General features: G+C 36.3%; 1 protein-coding gene across 1 annotated transcript in view; it reads left to right on the top strand.

The window, feature by feature from the left end:
• Window positions 1-19984, top strand: part of LOC105230975 (protein couch potato) — a 153958-nt gene that overhangs the window by 81884 nt on the left and 52090 nt on the right. The gene's annotated exons all lie outside the window — the stretch shown is intronic.

The following is a 19984-nucleotide window of genomic DNA, read 5'->3' as shown; positions in this document are numbered from 1 at the left end:
GAAGCTGTCACTACAGTTATACGTGCCAACGCCGCCGGTGCTGCCTTCAAAGTTGTTGCCACACCATTTTTATTGCGCGTATTTATTTTATCTGCAACGACGACATCGTCGTTGGTGTCGTCGCCGTGGTCGCGGTCGTGTTGCATATTGTTATTTATTGCCCGTTTAACTCCCATTAGGGTTATTTCGCTGCATACCCATACACATTGCAATGCGTTAAAAAACGACTGCAGTTAATTTTATTTCATGGCAGCTCCGTTGAACTTAACATTGCTCGCCGTCAGCCTATACGCTGCTCGACAATTTGTTGCTGTTTTTCGCAATTTTATACAGAAACAATATTATTGCACAACTTCAGTTATATTTATATACTATATGTATGTATCTGGAAGGATAAAATTAAGTACATACATATAAAGATATACATGTATGTTCGTTTATATGTGTGCTCATCCTTTTCGCAAATAAAATCGGACTTTGCATACAACTGCAGTGTTTGCCGGCGATAGACAGCGCGGAAGGAAGCCCGGCAGGTTGGACAATTGGGTGCAATAAATAGCGCAAGCGACATTAAATATGAATGAGCGGAAACCGAAGGCGGCGGCGGTGAGCAGTTGCAAAATGAATATTTGTCAGCAGTTAATTTCTGATTTTTCTTGAGTGTTGCGGCGTTTGAGTGTTGTTGGCGGTGTAAAAATCGTGCAAAAACGTAAAAAAAAAATCAGAAATTATTATGACTTAAGCCCGTGAATGCGTTAATATTGCGTGAGAACGCCGTTGCTGGCATACGGTCGTAATAAATAATTCAAATGAGAATTTTGTGTTGAAGTCACAAGCGCCTAAAGGATTGTACGTAAATTGCAATTACATTTTGAAATGGATAAATCTTTAAAATGCAATTATGTTGAGTTGCTATGGCAAATGCAATTTCACTTTTTGCTTTAGTGTTGTCCGCGACATATATATTAAAGTTATCGGCCTAGCTAAGAAATTCATATTCCTATATTATATTCTTCACTCACAAAAAGGGGGTGGAAAATAATCAAAATTTCTTCAGACCTATAAGTTGTAGTGGTCCGAAATATTCTTTCGAAATCAACCATCAACATCGGGCGTTATAACACAATGTATACCCTAAATTTGATGAAAACGACCCAGATGATTTCTATTTTCAAGAAAACCGTGTGTTTGATGACTCATTTATTCCGAGAAATGACACAGTCAAACGGCGTCAAGATCATGTGACTTAACGCCTCTACATTACTTTCTCTAGGGGAATGCTGAATCAAAGTCTTACGCCAATCAATCAACAATACTCTAATATATATAACATTAAGCACACTATAGCCGAAATTCTAAACGAAATACTGCACCGGGTCATCCAAAATTGACATAAACAAAATTTTGTCCAAATCATAAATAACATGAAATTATCTGCATAAAAAAAAAACAGAACTCATTTTAATTTTTTATTTTATCGTCACTCTTGTTGGTAGACCCTTTACTACTAATGGCTTTCCGAATCATATGAAATGAGGCTGCTGAGGTATTAGCCAGTATGGCGCCGATTGACATCCATGGAAACGAATTCGCGCGAATATACTCGTATATATGTATAACTTATCAGAGACGTCAACCGCAGAAAAAAAGGAAAGAATCGAAAGTATCGCAATGTAGCAATAACGGTGGTAAACTTCATGCAAAGGATGGTGGAGACACAGACCGAATCTGGACATATATTCGTGGACATATAAACAACACCTGGACCTGGATTTCCACTTGACCCAAATGCTCAACAGCCATGAATGCTTTAGAAGCTACCTATACAACCATCATCTTGACTTTAGTCCATATTGTTAGAATGTAAAGAAGACTTTGAACACGTATTCTATCATTGCCCTTGGATTTCAAGTATTTATAAGGGAAAAGTTGAAAACCACACTTGGAGGTAGTCTTACGATGGATATTCGACTACACTTATATGCGAGTCCTCTGTAAAATTGAAACCTTTCAGCGAAGCGGCAGCTATAATTATGATACGACTTAGGCATTTACAACAGATTAGGCGTCAGTCAGCCCGTACTGTAAAGAACACTTAAATGTCTTCTTCTCTTCCATGAAGTAATACTTTGTCCAGTGGTCCCGTGGGAGAGACATGAGCTGTGAGTAGGTAATGTTTAGCGGTTTAAAGTCCCGCAATCCGACTTTCGATGCTTTCTCCTACTATCAAAAAGACCTTTACTTGCTGAGGTCTGTGTGCATTAGGCACAATGATTTTTCATAGTTAATGTCACTAACGCAAATGCTAGATATAGCAAATAAAACTTATTTAACTAACAACAATGCCTGCCTTTAATTTTATTATTCTCAAAAAGTTTGAAAAACTTAAAAAATAGCATTACTTATGGCTTTAAATTAATATTGTTTTTAATTTTACTTTAATTTTAAATAGTTTTATAAAGAAAGAAATTGAGTGAGCAAATAATTAACAATATATTCTATTTTTCTTCCAGGTATGTTGATGTTTTCCTTCAAAGATGTGATAAACAAAGTAATATTAAGAAAGTTTGTTTAATGGAAAAATGGTGAGTTCGTAAAAGTATCGTCGAAGAATAGCTTCATTACGACAGGTTTCTTCGAGTATCGGAATTTTCCGCTTTTCCACCCGATTCCTAAACCTAAGACTGCTTTTTTCAGAAGTTTATAATAACAGATCTTATGCGGTCGCCAGTATCACATGCAGCACTAAAAGTCGTTGTGTATGCCTACGAAAGTTGACACTAGCTCGATGTGGCAAAAAAAAGTTTTGGAAAACGTGCGAAACAAGAAAAAAGACAAGAAAAAGAAAAAAAGGAAAATATCATAAAAAATCGTAAAAAAAAGCTATTTGACACAAAACGTGATAACACCGCAGTCACGCTTACCAATAGCACCGATAAAACTCCCAGTAGCAACAACAAGCTCACCGCACTGGTGACGGTCAGTTGACGCTGCTGGCAAATGTTGCAACATTATGTTACCCATACATACATACATTTTGCCAATATTGATTGTTGCAACAAGCTATGATATACCACGCTGCTGTTCCGCACTGGCGCCCCTGCAGACAATAGCCATTGTTGTTGATGCGTTGACAAGTGACAAGAAAAAATCAGTAAACGAGTTGTGGCACGACCACCACCAAACGGTGGTGGTCAACACAAACAAAGACTGAGTATTATTGTTGTTGTTGTTGTCGAGTATGTATGATATAGCGCATTTTGTTGTTGGCACAACATCGATAACTGCAAGAAATACGCTGGTGAGCGTACACAGTTGTTGTAGTGTTGGTGAAAAGTAGTGAAGTGGCGCTTGAGCGGGTTGGAGAGAGCGGGGCGAATGTGTCTCCTGCGTGAAGTGTCATTATAAACGTTTAAATATTGATAGCTTGTTTGCCTGTGAGCGCATGATTGCTTGTCTTGTCCATGAGCAGTTGCCGATTAACTCTGACGACGTTTTATTGATGGCATTGGTGTCGTTGTTGCTATTTGGAATCAAGAGAAGAAGATAAATGGCGTGTGTGTTGGCGAAGAATGAGCAAAATAATATAAATGATGCATGTAAAATGTTGTTTGCATGCCGAACGTGACAATCAGTTTGCTGCACAGAAATAAACATACATATATACATATGTGTGTGTGTGTTTGTGCATGTATTAGAAGATATCAAAGGATTAAGGATTAAGAACAACAAAAGAGGATTCCATAAAAAGCAGGCTTATAGCAAATTTACTTTCGTCATCTTGCCACAATTTTGTGTTTTATGTTTATGCCATGAAATACTCAGCTTTGACCACACTGAAACTTTAATTGAAATAAAAACGTGCTTTATATTCCATTTTTTTTCTTTCAAAAAATATACCATACACAAATAAATGTTCATGTAACTTTTAAAAAGTTCTTGTCATATCACTTACTGCTTTACGTATAATGCAAGTTATCCTTCGGCACATGGTCACGTGGCTGCAAAGCCGTTGTGGCATGAACATGAACATATTCACACACAAATAACTTTTTCTTCACTACTTGCCGACTTTGATGGAATAAACTTTAGCATTTTAATATTTTAAACATGCTTAGTTACTTTAGCTGTTTTTGTTCTTCTTCTTTATTTAACTTTTTTGTTGTTGATTGCATGTTCTTTCTTTTTGTCGACGCTTTGCGGCGAGGCAAAGTAAAGTTTGCGATGTTGTCCCAAGACAAACCACGCTGATAGAAAAAGTAGGGATGTTGGATGGGGGAAAGGGAAGAATATATACGAGAGAGAAGAAACACCATGCATTGCTATACTTTAGCGCTTTGGCATCGGTTTCACTAAATAAGCATTGTAAAAAGTTGTAATAACTATTTCTGACACGTTTTCGTGTTGGCAACTCTAAACAGTTAGCGCCACAGCAACTGTGTGCAACTTCTATAAAATATCTATAAACATATACTTTTATTTTTCATGTATGTTGCCATGTATAAAAATATGTGACAGCGAATATGTGGCAATTTTATGGCGTATCTACCATTACAACTACTACAGGAGGACCGACTAGTCCTAAACTAGTACGCTAGTGACAACACTGTTTTTCAGCTTTTAAAAATCAGCCTTGTTACATTAACAGTTAGCCTTAAATTCTCAGTATACCGCCGCTTTTAGAAATGTAACTCATTTTATCAAAAAATGTCACCTTTACAAGGAAAGATGAGGCACATAGATGTGGCACGCATAACGCGTTAATTTGTGGTCTCAATGGGTACCATACCACACGACTTCGTTTGTCAAAACCCTTTTAAATAATATATGTGCTTTCTGTTATCAAGAAATTTTCGATGGAGTTGCGAAAAAAAGTGGTTTTCAGTTTCCAATAACCACCCTAATGCACATTCCTAGATATTTATATGTCACATAAGTTTCAGCAAGCTTCCAGGATTAATATTTGATATTTTGCCTCTGCAGAATTTTTTACTTGTTCTTTGCAACATTACTGAAGCAAACAAAGCATAAAGCGGATGAGAAGTTAAGGCAACTTGGCGCGCCAGTGAATTCTGCTTTCATACATAACAGTCAAGCTAGTACTTTTCCGTTTTTATAGTGGCAACTGTAAACCCAATATAAACGTCAAAAATGTCAGTTGACTAACAACAACTGCGCCAACTGGGAATAACGTTATTTCAAGCAACAAACACCGTTATATATGCATAGTTGAGCAAAACTGAAAAGGAATGAAAATAAAATATTATGGTTTACAGCGTTTGCACATTTTTGCTTGACACCTTTTGAGGCGCACATATTAGATTTTTTGGTGTTGTATATAGTTTTGCTTTCATAACAATCATTTTTGGTTGCAAGTGTCTAAAAACCTGAGCTGAACTAAAATCAAAAAAATAATAAAATAAAGTCTTTTCTAAACTAATGCAAAAGCTTGCCATCTCGCAGAGTGTTTGTGAAACACTATCCCCAAGCGGCTTGGCGTCAACTAAGGGGTGTGCAACTGCCATACAAAACAAAGTTAAGATCTTATAAGTGAACAGTGGGCTTTCGATAACCCGCAGACATAACAAGTACAATTTCCCTATCAAAAGTTGCGTACATATAATACCTATAGTAACGGCATATAAGCTACCTGCTTTTGTATAATATGTAGCAAGCAATATATATTGCCTGCACACCATTTACTGTCGCATCAGAAACTCGAGAGCTACATTTATCCAAGACTTCTTTGGTTGTAACAGCGAGTAAAGTACAAATCTTGCTACTTTCGCTCTTGTTATAGCGCACAACAATGCATATGTATGTGTGTGTCTGTATACCTGCCACATTCAGGTAAGCAGTCACTCAATCATCATTCACTTGCTGCCGGCGCCATGCGCTATAGCATAACCATGACGCCATGAAGAATGCGAACAATCATTTTTTTGACATGAAAGTGACAGCTAAGCTGCGCAATATGCGGCTGCTGTTGAATCAACGTGCATAAATGGAAGCGACACACATACCTATACACAAAACTCCACTTTGCCCATACAAATATCCGTGTTTACGCTATACACGGCTTACGTGCCACTTGAACGACTAGTGTGTACCAACTAACGGGGTAGATTTGCAAAAGCTGCTGCGTTCTTTTTTCCATTTGCCACACGCTTTGCTCTCTATCCCGTAGTGCATGAAAAATGTTAAACGCAAAATGCCAATTTTTGACATAAACAATTCGAAATTGACCCTGTAGGAAAACGAGTTTTTCTTAGTAATAGTTTGTTTCCAAAGTATTGCAATATTGCCACAGTTACTTAAGAAGGATAAGGAAAACATATCGTCATCTAAAATGAAAAATAACGGGACATCACTTTTCATAAGTTTACAGGCGAAGGAAAAATGTTTTAATAGAGTCTACTCAAATTGAAACAAAATTTGAGTTTTGATTATAAAATGGTTATACTATATATAGGTTATATCTGACAGCGGAAGCTGAAAATTTTATGAGCTACATGATGTATTGTATCGTCAGCATTAAAAACTCAATTTCTCAATTTCCATATACAGTATATATTTATAAAGTTCCCCTGATACATAGTGAATAGCTCCATATGCTCTTCTAAGCCAACCTTAGTATGATCCCACAATTACGTCCAACAGTGCTTACAAAACCAAACCAGCTAGCTATATATGGCGCAAGTGGCATGCGTAAATCCAACTAAGCTCACACTATTCCCTCCACACGCTGTTGTTTACTCACTTATTTTTCTGCTCACATGTACGGCAAACACTTTGCTCCCTCACTGCATTTGACTTTACGGTATTTTATGTGAATAGACGAGATTACCACTCTTTGATTTATCGTTTTATCTCAAAAACTTGACACACCGTTTTTATTCACTTCTTTGTTGTAGCAATCTCAGTGGCAAGAAATGATATTTCGCTTTAGTAGCACAACTATTGCAAAAATCTCTGGCATTTTTACACAAAATATTAAATAGAAGCGTACGTTAAATGATATTTTATTTTGTATTGGATATGAGCTTTCTTCTATTCAACCAAATAATTGAAATAACGATGTATGTTAAAATAAAACCAACAAGTATAAATAGGTGATGTTGCATGTGTGAACAAAGCAGCGCATATGAATTTGCAGAATGGCTCCTTTTCTCAGCTTGAAATTCATATTTATACTATTTCACTATAAATGGATCACTGGTGTGTAGAGATATGCGTTATAAATTTATTATTATTAATAAAAAAAATCGAATAAAATTGATTACTTTCTGAACATTTAGCATTTAGCATTTTATTCGACTCGAATTATTTGAATTCCTTGGAATATTTTTTTCAAACAAAAATTGTAGCTGGCTAGGAGACCAAGAAAAATGTATTGTATAGTATGAGTTTAGCTTTAGATATTAGAGTAATTTCAATTTAATTTAAAAGTTATTTTTCAACAACTTTCACCCATTCAATGAGGGCTAATGTCGAGAATTATTTTTTAATATTTTTTTCTCAAGAAAGACGCTATCTCTTTATAAAAAATGTATGCTCATAACACAGCTTTTATATATCTTAAGTGCGTATGCCAATTTTATTACATAATCAATCGCTTTCATTCATAAGAGAACTCTCGAGAGCAGCATAGCGCTAACAAAACACATAATGAGGGTCAAGTGCAATGCTTTTAACAAAAAACAAAAGGTAAATTTCAAAATGAGCCAGCAGCCTTCATTTGGGGCCATTATTTTATTATTATAATTTTTTTTTAATAAAGCTGTTCTACCAACGAAAATGCAATATTTGATTTTCTTTTAATTTACTTATAATTTTATTTTTGCATTTTTCAATTCCAAAAAAGGACAAACTTCTTTATTTTTTTCATGTCAATTTCATAAATTCCCAACATTATTAAATATTCTCATTTTTGGCTGCCTTTCAATGGGTTTATGTCTAACAGCAACCTAAAATGTGACCACTTTGGCTGCCTTACCACTTTTTGTAGCTTTATCATTCAACTGCGCACAAAAAAACTCAAAAAGCTGATTGAAAAGGTCGGTATTTCTTTAATTTGATTTGCAAACCTTGCATGCCCCAAATTAGGCAGCATTTGCCAAGTAGAAATGATGTGCTTTTGTATAAAATATATTGAGTGCAGCTAAAGTAGTACTTGTAATAAAAGCCGGCATATTTTCAATGTGAAGTGTAGTTTTTATCACTAAAAGCAGGTTTTTTACAATTATTAAGCGATTTTTTTTGGCCAAAATGGACAGTTTCTGTCTGTTGCATATCTCTCTTTCTCTCTTTCAAGTACTCTTAATAGTAATTTTCGGTACGAATGGTCGCGTAAACACAATATTACTTTGTACGGCGTTAAAAAGTTTTGATGGAAACTCATATATGCCGAACAACGCAATGGTTATGCGACGGCATGGCGTATAAGTAACTCGAATGAGGGTTTGTTGTTAAGCAGATACATGGCGTATGAGTAACATTTGATATTATTACAAGTGGTTCACTACTACTTAACAATAACTATATCGCTATCAAAATATACAAATTTGAAAACAATTTTAAGCGCAATTCCACTCAATAATACGTAGCGCAGTTAGCTGTTGATTAAAAGGCTTAAGGAAATTTTTTTTTTCTGAAATTTCAAAACTTAAATTTTTTTCTTATTTTTTTTATTACTATGAAATGTCTCGAATATTTTCCCATACTTGGCAGGCAATCGTATTAAAAGTGTAATTAGTAACTTTGGCAGAGCGGCCTGTCAGGCTAGACCGGTCGGCTACTTCATCTTTGATCGTGTTTTTCTCGAAACATCGTTTTCCAAGTCAGTGGTCACGATTTCTCGGGAACTAATGACGCAATTTTATTGAAATGTTCACTATTCTTCTAAATGCGATGACCCTGTGACTGTTCCAAAGATTTGTTTCTTTTACAACCAATCGTTTTATCGTAATTTGTAGTAGCAATTAGACCTAAAATCAAGCATAAACTCAACATTGCTTGCAATAATGCCCAAAACTCAATTGTCTATTCTAAATATTTCGGATAAACATGACTTTTATTCATTACCCCATAAACTGCCCAACCGGTGACACTGCATGCGGGTAAATCTCAATTTCCAAATAACTGTATTTGCGCATACCAATTGCATTTTTCAATCAACACCAATCAATCCGATTTAACGACATTGGACGCAGTTGGCGGAGTGAGCGCATGAGCGCCTTGATTTGATCATCAGCCATGTTGCGCGCATCCGTGCACACACTTACGCTTTCTGCGCTTAACAAACGCCCACAGACACACGCCGACACACGTAGCTATATGCATACATGCATGTAGGTGTAGTGCAAGGGCGACCGCGATGCCCTTAGCGTCAAACTTAGTGTGCCACTCTCTGTCCGTACTTAATGTCTTTTCGATGTTTTCCTCTTTCACTTCCGTTTTGAGGCGCTTTTTTTTCAATTTTTGTGTTGCACGCTTTTTTTGACGGCTATGTTTGCCATTTATTCACAACATTTCGCCATGATCAGCTGTACAGTTAAGGTTAACGTCATTTCAATGGACCGCTATATGCATAGGTGTCTGGGTCGCCCTTCTTGTTATTGGTTTTTTATGCGCTTGCTCTTGCTTAGAAAATGAAATCGTCGCTTTGACAGAGATATAGAGGCATTGACATAACTGCAATGGACGAGTCATGTTGTTACGTTGTTGTTTTTGTTGTTGTATGTGGTTGATTGCATAAGGAAATTGGCGGTTAGAATGTTGGCAACGAGAGAAGATTCAAACTGAATAAGCATGCAACAAAAATGCAAATAGTAGAGAAGAAGAAAAACGAAGACCAAAAGCAGCGGCAAAGAAATGAAAGAGTGGCGCTTTATTACAGCGAACCATTGAAGCGCAACAGACAGACAGACGGGGTGACAGGGTGTGCGCGCTGCAACAACCGTTAGCGTGGCTAAATAATGGCAGGAGCAACAGACATATGCAAATGTGTGTGTAAGTGTATGTAAAAATGTGGCTTTTCATTTATGTAAATAAACTTGAAATTGACTTTACCTGCCACCGAGGTCAGAGGCAGCCGCCGCCAATTGGCAACTGCGAAAGAGCGGCAAGTCTACATATATCTGTGCATTTTTTTGCGGCGGATAATAAAAGCGAACGGCAGCTGCCAAGATGCAAACACCTATGATTAAGTAGAGTGCTGCATGTTACGCCACTACAAGTCAGAGACAAGTGGCAAGACTGGTAATATGCAATTTTTGTAAAGGCCAATGGCTTATTTATAGCCGCAGATTAATTTTCGTTTACCTCCGCGCGTAGCAGACATGCACAACATATGCAACACACCTATCATTAGCATATACTCGTATATGCCTTACATGCGCATATTTGTGGCACGCTAATTGTTTGTAGCATGCTAAAGACAGTGTTGCCGTGCACCTTGCGCCAACAATATTTCAACTGAACCATAGTGCACTCTGTCACACGCTACAACAACATTGATGTAACATTTTGTGGCAACTTTATAAATCGACGACAACTGCGCGAATTTATAATGGCAATGATTTGTGCCTTTTGCGGCAGCTGTAACGTCAGCAACAACAACGACATCAGTGTTACACTTAGTAACTCGGTGATGCATTGCTGGGCGCTGCATTCATTGATAAATTGCGGCTATAATTTTAGCAGGAAAATGATGTGGTGACCCAATAACTGTAAATTTGTTCAAAGCTGTTCATTTTGGCAAATTGAAAATTAAATTGTGTGAAACTAAAATGGAAATTAGTTTGTGTATGCGAGCGTGAGCGTCTATGTGTGTGTTGCATGCAAACTGTTGCGCCTCAATGTAACGTAAAATTTGTTGAAAATACAAATACAAAGCAAACAAGCTGCTTAGAAAGCGTTGTTGCAAGCAATCCAAATTTGTGGCATGTAACGGAAAATTGCAATAACTCAAATAATAGCAAACATGCTGCAACAAATGCTATGCCGAAAATCAAAAGACATAATACATAACAATCGCAAAATTACAACAAAACAAAATCTTGAATACACTTGCAACATGTTACAACCGAAATTAAACTCTTTTAGCTGACCATACATAGCAGGCACAAGTGTGTGTGTGTGTGTGTGTGTATGAACATGCCAATACAAACTCTGCATGGCAAGTAACTATAAATAAGTTTTCCAATACATGCAACAAGACTATTGACAATTTCTTGTTGCAATCAGCTGCATGTGCCACAAATAGTATTAAAAGTGCACTAAAATCTCTTTAGTGAGGCAACAACAAAAGCAGAAGACCAAGACAATAACAGTTTGTTACTTGCAACACTGTCATCTATCCAGACTGCAAGGCAGACAAGCAATCACATTTGTGTCCATTTTGTTGCGCTTGTTGCAAACAGGAGATTGCATACAGGACTGTTTCCAGTTACTGCTGACTGCAGTGAAACGACTTTCAAGCAACAACTACATTTTAGGACTGCCGCCTCTGCAGGCGCTCTCTTCATCAACACCTCCTTGCCCCACCTCGACAGCCTTGACATTTGGTATTCATGCAAAATTTTATTGCGCAGTCGAGAGGCTCAACTTAGTTCAAACACCAGCAGAATTACCGAAGAGCACATCACAGTAGCAACAACAACAACACATTCTTATTGCAAGTTGCAACACACGATTATGCACAACGACGCAGCCTAAAATGGCAGCATAGCTATGCAGCAATCACTTGCATTTACACATGCATGTGTGCGCCCTCAATTTAATATTCGTTTTGCTCTTCTTTGTTCTCTTGCCACACAAAAAGTCATTTGAAAAGAGTTTTATTGAAAATTTCTGAGTTGTTGTTAGATTTTGTGCAGATTGTTTCGACGATTATTCATATGGACAGCAAACATCAGAAGCGTGCGTGTGTGTGTGTATGCATGCACAAGTATGGCATGAATGCAAAGTGAAGCGGCATAAAACTTGTACGAATTTGATTTGGCAATTTTGTTGCATTCATTCGGAAAATTTTAGAAATATTTGTCGAGCATATATTTTTCTCAATTTCCTTATCTTTCTTATTTGTTACATATATGGTGCAAGTAAGTGGGCGCTTAATAGCTGAAAGCGGCAGCGCGAGGATTTGCATGAAGTTGAATGTGATTAGTCGTGAAGTATGACAATTGAAATCCATTTTATGAAGTCTAAGCACTTACACGGTAGTTAAAAGAGCAACATACAACTAAAAAATATAAAATGTGTCATTATTTTGGATAAAATAAATAATGAAGAAGAAAAACCAAAGTTATGAAACATTTCACAATTAAAACAAGTAAGGAAGGGATAAGTTCGGGTGTAACCGAACATTTTAAACTCCCGCATGATAAAGTGATAATCGAGATTTCATTATCTGTCATTTACCTATTATCATTGGTTCCTAATTTATATATTATACAGAGAAGGCTTTAGATGGAATCCAAAATAGCGTTCTATTGGAAGAAGGCGTGGTTGTGAACCGATTTCACCCATATTTCGTACATGTCATCAGAGTGTTAAGAAAATATTATATATCGAATTTCATTGAAATCGCTCGAGTAGTTCCTGAGATATGGTTTTTGGTCCATAAGTGGGCGACGCCACGCCCATTTTCAATTTTTAAAAAATGCCTGGGTGCAGCTTTCTTCTGCCATTTCTTCCGTAAAATTTAGTGTTTCTGACGTTTTTTGTTAGTCGGTTAACGCACTTTGAGTGATTTTCAACATAACCTTTGTATGGGAGGTGGGCGTGGTTATTATCTTCCAACTGTATATGGAAATGCCTGAAAGAAATGAATCTATAGAGTTTGGTTGACATAGCTATAGTAGTTTCCGAGATATATACAAAAAACTTAGTAGGGGGCGGGGCCACGCCCACTTTTCAAAAAAAATTAAGTCCAAATATGCTCCTCCCTAATGCGATCCTTTGTGATAAATTTCACTTTAATATCTTTATTAATGGCTTAGTTATGACACTTTATAGGTTTTCGGTTTCCGCCATTTTGTGGGCGTGGCAGTGGGCCGATTTTGCGCATCTTCGAACTTAACCTTCTTATGGAGCCAAGAAATACGTGTACCAAGTTTCATCATGATATCTCAATTTTTACTCAAGTTACAGCTTGCACGGACGGACGGACAGACAGACATCCGGTTTTCAACCCCTCACCCTGATCACTTTGGTATATATAACCCTATATCTGACTCTTTTAGTTTTAGGACTTACAAACAACCGTTATGTGAACAAAACTATAATACTCTCCTTAGCAACTTTGTTGCGAGAGTATAAAAACGCAGTTTGTATGGCGGCTATATGTTATAGTAACCAATCCGAACAATTTACAAGGAGATGGTATTATTGTAAAGGGTGATTTTTTAAGAGCTTGATAACTTTTTTAAAAAAAAAAACGCATAAAATTTGCAAAATCTCATCGGTTCTTTATTTGAAACGTTAGATTGGTTCATGACATTTACTTTTTGAAGATAATTTCATTTAAATGTTGACCGCGGCTGCGTCTTAGGTGGTCCATTCGGAAAGTCCAATTTTGGGCAACTTTTTCGAGCATTTCGGCCGGAATAGCCCGAATTTCTTCGGAAATGTTGTCTTCCAAAGCTGGAATAGTAGCTGGCTTATTTCTGTAGACTTTAGACTTGACGTAGCCCCACAAAAAATAGTCTAAAGGCGTTAAATCGCATGATCTTGGTGGCCAACTTACGGGTCCATTTCTTGAGATGAATTGTTGTCCGAAGTTTTCCCTCAAAATGGCCATAGAATCGCGAGCTGTGTGGCATGTAGCGCCATCTTGTTGAAACCACATGTCAACCAAGTTCAGTTCTTCCATTTTTGGCAACAAAAAGTTTGTTAGCATCGAACGATAGCGATCGCCATTCACCGTAACGTTGCGTCCAACAGCATCTTTGAAAAAATACGGTCCAATGATTCCACCAGCGTACAAACCACACCAAACAGTGCATTTTTCGGGATGCATGGGCAGTTCTTGAACGGCTTCTGGTTGCTCTTCACCCCAAATGCGGCAATTTTGCTTATTTACGTAGCCATTCAACCAGAAATGAGCCTCATCGCTGAACAAAATTTGTCGATAAACACATTTCGAACCGAACACTGATTTTGGTAATAAAATTCAATGATTTGCAAGCGTTGCTCGTTAGTAAGTCTATTCATGATGAAATGTCAAAGCATACTGAGCATCTTTCTCTTTGACACCATGTCTGAAATCCCACGTGATCTGTCAAATACTAATGCATGAAAATCCTAACCTCAAAAAAATCACCCGTTATAATTAGAAAAAGTAATTGAAAACAAAAAGATATGTCGTAGGATGAAACAGCTTTCCATGCAAGCAGTTCATTCAGTTTGTATTTCAGTTATATGTCATAGTGATCCGATCTTAACAATTTCTTCGAAGATTGCATAGCTGCCAAAGGCATTACCACTTGGCAACTTTCATTAAGCTATTTCTGCAAATAAAACAAAGTTTTTCATTCACATAATAGATTTTAATAGGTCTGTATGATGATGGTAGAGATTATTTCGCAGACTTAATCAGAAAAATTTTACAAAAAAGTAGAACCTCCAACGTCTTAGGGGCCATACCAGCGCAAACTTTTTTAAACGAAAGTACGCTTTCGAATGTTTCGAATACCTTGGACATATTAAGGTATATTTTCAGCTAAATTATTTTAAGATTTTTTTTTTACGAAAATAATGCAAAATAACGGAGATATGTGCTGTCTTCGGAGGTGCCAAAAAAAGTTTCTCAACTGCTGACATAATTCCGGCCGAATGAGTAGCTGCAACAAAAAGGTTTAAAACGGTTATTAAAGTTGAAGATATTTCGTATACAATGACCTACGATTTTTGAAAAATTTCAAAAATAACAAAATGGCGTAGTTCTAAAAAATATTTCGTTTTTTAATTAAAAGATTGTCGGTTTTTTAATGCCGAATTAACAATTTTTAATCAATCAAAAAGATCGCAGGTCATTGTGTAGTGAATAGATCCAAGAATACCCAGTTTCAATCGGTCAATTTCGCGTTAAGTTATGATGTCAGCAATTTTGAAGAATGTCGTTACGAGAAAAACGCGTTTAAAGTTTCGCCTTTTAATACGTAACAACAAATGACTTAAGTTTTGTTCTTTGTCACCAATAACTGTAAAATTGCTGTCATAACAAATATTGTTATAAAAGAAAAACTACTTAAATGAGGTATCCGTATACTCTGCTTCTGCATGTAATCATTTTGATAAGAAAGTAGAAGCGTCCAACGAAATGGCAGTTTGAACACTGCTATTAATTTTATATTATTAATGAACTATTGATACATCTAAATTGGTTTCACATAAGCACTTATTATCTTTATCAGTCTTTCTTATGAAAATAAACTCTTCTATTCGACTCAATAGGCAATTTAGTAAATACTCTATCATTAAGCGATGTGGTCTGCCTGTTTTGAATCGTAAAGCAGAATAGAACTAAATTTCTTCACAAATGTGTGATTTCAGAGTTCAATTAAGCTATGAAAAATTTTATGTTGCAAATTGCAATTTTAAATCTTCATTTAAAAAACACCATTCTGAGAAAAACCTCGCTTAAAGCTTGAAGTCGCTATGTTCCCTTTCTACAAGCAACGCTGTAGCGACTTCCATAATTTGAATTTCGATTTCAAAATTTGAGAAAATATTTATTACAGTGTACTATATACTATCCAATAATGCAACAAAATAAATAACTTTTCAAAAATTTCACACTGAGACGATCCGTTAAAGCAATGAAGTTCAACTTTCACAGAAATATAAAGGATAAGATGTTTCCCGTCGATTTCAATTTCAAACGATATAATTCGCTATAAATTTCTAGAAAAAAAGTTTATATACTAACATATTATTATCAAAAAGTAAGGTTATAAAAAAATTGTCAGCATCTGGTATAGCTGGTCAGCTATAACCAAATAATCTATACCAATACACTTCATAATATACTTCGTGCATAAATTACAATTTTTGAAAGCTTGAAGAGAAGTTTTTTATAACGGGTGATTTTTTTGAGGTTAGGATTTTCATGCATTAGTATTTGACAGATCACGTGGGATTTCAGACATGGTGTCAAAGAGAAAGATGCTCAGTATGCTTTGACATTTCATCATGAATAGACTTACTAACGAGCAACGCTTGCAAATCATTGAATTTTATTACCAAAATCAGTGTTCGGTTCGAAATGTGTTTTATCGACAAATTTTGTTCAGCGATGAGGCTCATTTCTGGTTGAATGGCTACGTAAATAAGCAAAATTGCCGCATTTGGGGTGAAGAGCAACCAGAAGCCGTTCAAGAACTGCCCATGCATCCCGAAAAATGCACTGTTTGGTGTGGTTTGTACGCTGGTGGAATCATTGGACCGTATTTTTTCAAAGATGCTGTTGGACACAACGTTACGGTGAATGGCGATCGCTATCGTTCGATGCTAACAAACTTTTTGTTGCCAAAAATGGAAGAACTGAACTTGGTTGACATGTGGTTTCAACAAGATGGCGCTACATGCCACACAGCTCGCGATTCTATGGCCATTTTGAGGGAAAACTTCGGACAACAATTCATCTCAAGAAATGGACCCGTAAGTTGGCCACCAAGATCATGCGATTTAACGCCTTTAGACTATTTTTTGTGGGGCTACGTCAAGTCTAAAGTCTACAGAAATAAGCCAGCAACTATTCCAGCTTTGGAAGACAACATTTCCGAAGAAATTCGGGCTATTCCGGCCGAAATGCTCGAAAAAGTTGCCCAAAATTGGACTTTCCGAATGGACCACCTAAGACGCAGCCGCGGTCAACATTTAAATGAAATTATCTTCAAAAAGTAAATGTCATGAACCAATCTAACGTTTCAAATAAAGAACCGATGAGATTTTGCAAATTTTATGCGTTATCAAGCTCTTAAAAAATCACCCTTTACATGCAACAAACAATATTGTCATACATGCATTAAGTGACAGCTACTAGCTTATCTGTGACTTAATAAAAATATTACTTTAAATTTCTTGTATAGTTTTAATATTTCTATGACCATTGTTTAGTTAGGAAAATTGTCAATACAACCAGTTCTCATTCAAACATATATACACCACTATAAATTTCTAAAATATCCAGAGCTCGTTCTTTCCAATAAAATATCACACTTTTCTATTTATTTACGAACATTGCTGGCGCATGTTTATTTATGCAACGCAACACACCGACCTCTCGGCAGTGGAAGTGTCAGAAATGTCGTTTTGCCATTCGTGCAACATTTACTACGTATTGAGTGTATATTGTAACTGGATTTGTTAAATATGCATGACATATTCTAAAAAAAAGTGTCAAAAAATATTGCCTAACCCTAAGCTAAATAAAAAATGCTGAGAATGTTAAGCGGTGTTATGCGCGTCTGCTAAATGCTGAGCGGAAACATGAAACCGGAAATAGACTGGTCGCTGGCGTGCAGAGCGCAGGAGTGAGCAGGCAAATGCAATCGAGTACATGAAGCCGTAAACACTCATTTCCCTAGAGGGTTGCACAGCAAGAGGGGAACATTCATGAAGCGGAAGGCCTTCAAATATGCAGCCGCTTGTTGTGCATTTTAAATTCAATACAGTTTTTCTTCAAAGTATTTGAATTTTTAATTTTGAAAATTTCAACATTTTACTAATAAAATCATGTTTTTTTATAATAATAATAAATATTTTTAAATATAAAATTTTTTAAAACTATTGCATGTGAAAATTTCAGCGCGCTTGTGGCATATTAAAACAGTCCTTACAACGTCAGTCGACTGCAACGCTTTCGTTTGCTTACAAATCACATAACGGCAATAAGGTTCACCACAAATTTTTGGCACAAATTCGAGGCAACTTAATTCGCCTTTCATCAGCGCGCCAACTAAAAGTGATATCGGCGCTCGGCGCTTGCCTGCTGACACACACTAACACATATTATATATATGTATACATATATATTTGTATATTTGTATATATATTTGTATATATAAAGTAGTATATTTATTTGTTGCTGTTCTAAGGGCATTAGTGCTTGCAACGTGCCGCCTGTTCGTAATGTCATGTGGCATGTACGTCATACTAGCAACAGTACGTGATGCCGCATGCAACATTGGCAGCACACTATTTTAGTGCAAATGTATATGCACACATACACCACCACGTATGTGCGCATTTTGCTGCCTCCGCTCGTCACCATTGTGTGTACTTAAGTACGTGCCGCGGGCACTGTGTCATATTTATTGGAGCATTTACGGAGCAATGCATATTATTCGCAAATTGTGTTTGCAAGAAAAAAAGACAAAAAAAAAAAATATATCAGAAAAATCTAAAAATGATAATACGCGCGCCAAAAAGGAAAATAAAGAAATAATGCGAAGAAAATCGAGCACCAAGAGCAAAAGACGCAGTCAGTTGCTGAAGAGGTTGCACGTACAAGCTGGCTTATGAAATGAAATTACATGTGTGTGTGTTGTATAAAGTCAGTAGATTTTAAGACAAAAATAGGTGGCAACAACAACGAAAAATAGTGCTCCACTATATACCTCATTGGCGGTAGTTGAAAGCCTAGTCCGCAGCACATTCTGCTTCGCTGCAAGCCCACTTAACCTGTTTCGCTTTGCAACGTGCCGAATATATGGGTCGTCCGCCGCTTGATGCTTCATGCGAATTTCATTTCATTTCCTTTCAGAATTATTTAGCGTAGATGCTTCGCTGCCTACGTGCATTTCACTCTGTTGGCTCATTTCTGACTCTTTCCAGTGTGTTTATAAAAATGGTTAGGTAATGGTTTCGCAGTTACCTGCTTTAAGTATTTGAATGTATATCTGAATGTTATATAACAAAATCGATAAACTCAACGGAAGTTCAACGAAAGCTATAAATTCCCACAAACTGCACAATGTTCTTTATACTTAGTTCTAGTAGTAGTATTACTACATAAAATAAAGTATAAGGAATCAAATGGAAAATGGATACTTTCAGTAAACTCCATTGTACTAGAAAAGCTTTCAGACCCATAGTCCACACTATCCATACAGCAAAGGTTATAATAGGAAGGAGAGAAGTGTGCTTACGTAGATATTGCTGCAACAAATAGGCATTGTTTTGCATTTCATATAAAAAATAATAAGATAATCTATTGTAGAATCAGAAATGTTATCAGAAGCTTTAGTTGATATTGTGTCGAAAATTGCTTTTAGTCAAAGAATGGTGAATGGTTTACAAAAAAAAAAACTATTTCTCTACCAACTCAACTACGCATGCGTATGAGGACGTGTAAGCATCTGAAAATAATCGGTCTGAAAAATTTAGTTTCATTAATAGATAATATAGTATATGATCAAAGCTTTTTTTGTTTTTGAGTGACAAAATGGCGGCGCAGGCAAAATTTTTTCAAGTTTTTCGGGGAAAAAACAATTTCAAAAAAAAATGAAATAAAAAATCCTTCGGTCAGACAATAGTTGTGCCTGTTTCGAAAAGTTTTTTTATTCATCAGTTCAAAAAAACATAGTCTAGAGAAAAATACAGTTGGAGTCTCACACTCAATTTACGTAAAGCAATGCATACGTTCACTTCCCGAGCGCCCGAGAACTCTTTGTTTATTAGTGAATAACTCTAGAGGTATCAGTCAGATTTATTTCAAAGTTTCGGGGAATATGTACATTTTTCTTAGATATTATGTTTAACAAAAATTAAAAAAAAAATATTTTTTGAAAATTATGGCTAGTCCTTTTCGCCTCTTAACATCGTATGTATAAGATATATAAGGAACTCTCATAAGGAACTCTCATAAAATTATAATTATATTTGCCTTAAAACGTAAAAAATAAGACTACGTGTGCATTTAAATTGCTCCTGCACCGCCATAGTTGGAAAAAGAATCAGTTAAGCTTTCCAGTGA

Source organism: Bactrocera dorsalis, chromosome 2, assembly GCF_023373825.1.
Source record: "Bactrocera dorsalis isolate Fly_Bdor chromosome 2, ASM2337382v1, whole genome shotgun sequence".
NCBI classification, from domain to species: domain Eukaryota; kingdom Metazoa; phylum Arthropoda; class Insecta; order Diptera; family Tephritidae; genus Bactrocera; species Bactrocera dorsalis.
The sequence above is the reverse complement of the archived record's forward strand: the minus strand, read 5'-3'. Positions and strand labels throughout refer to the sequence as shown.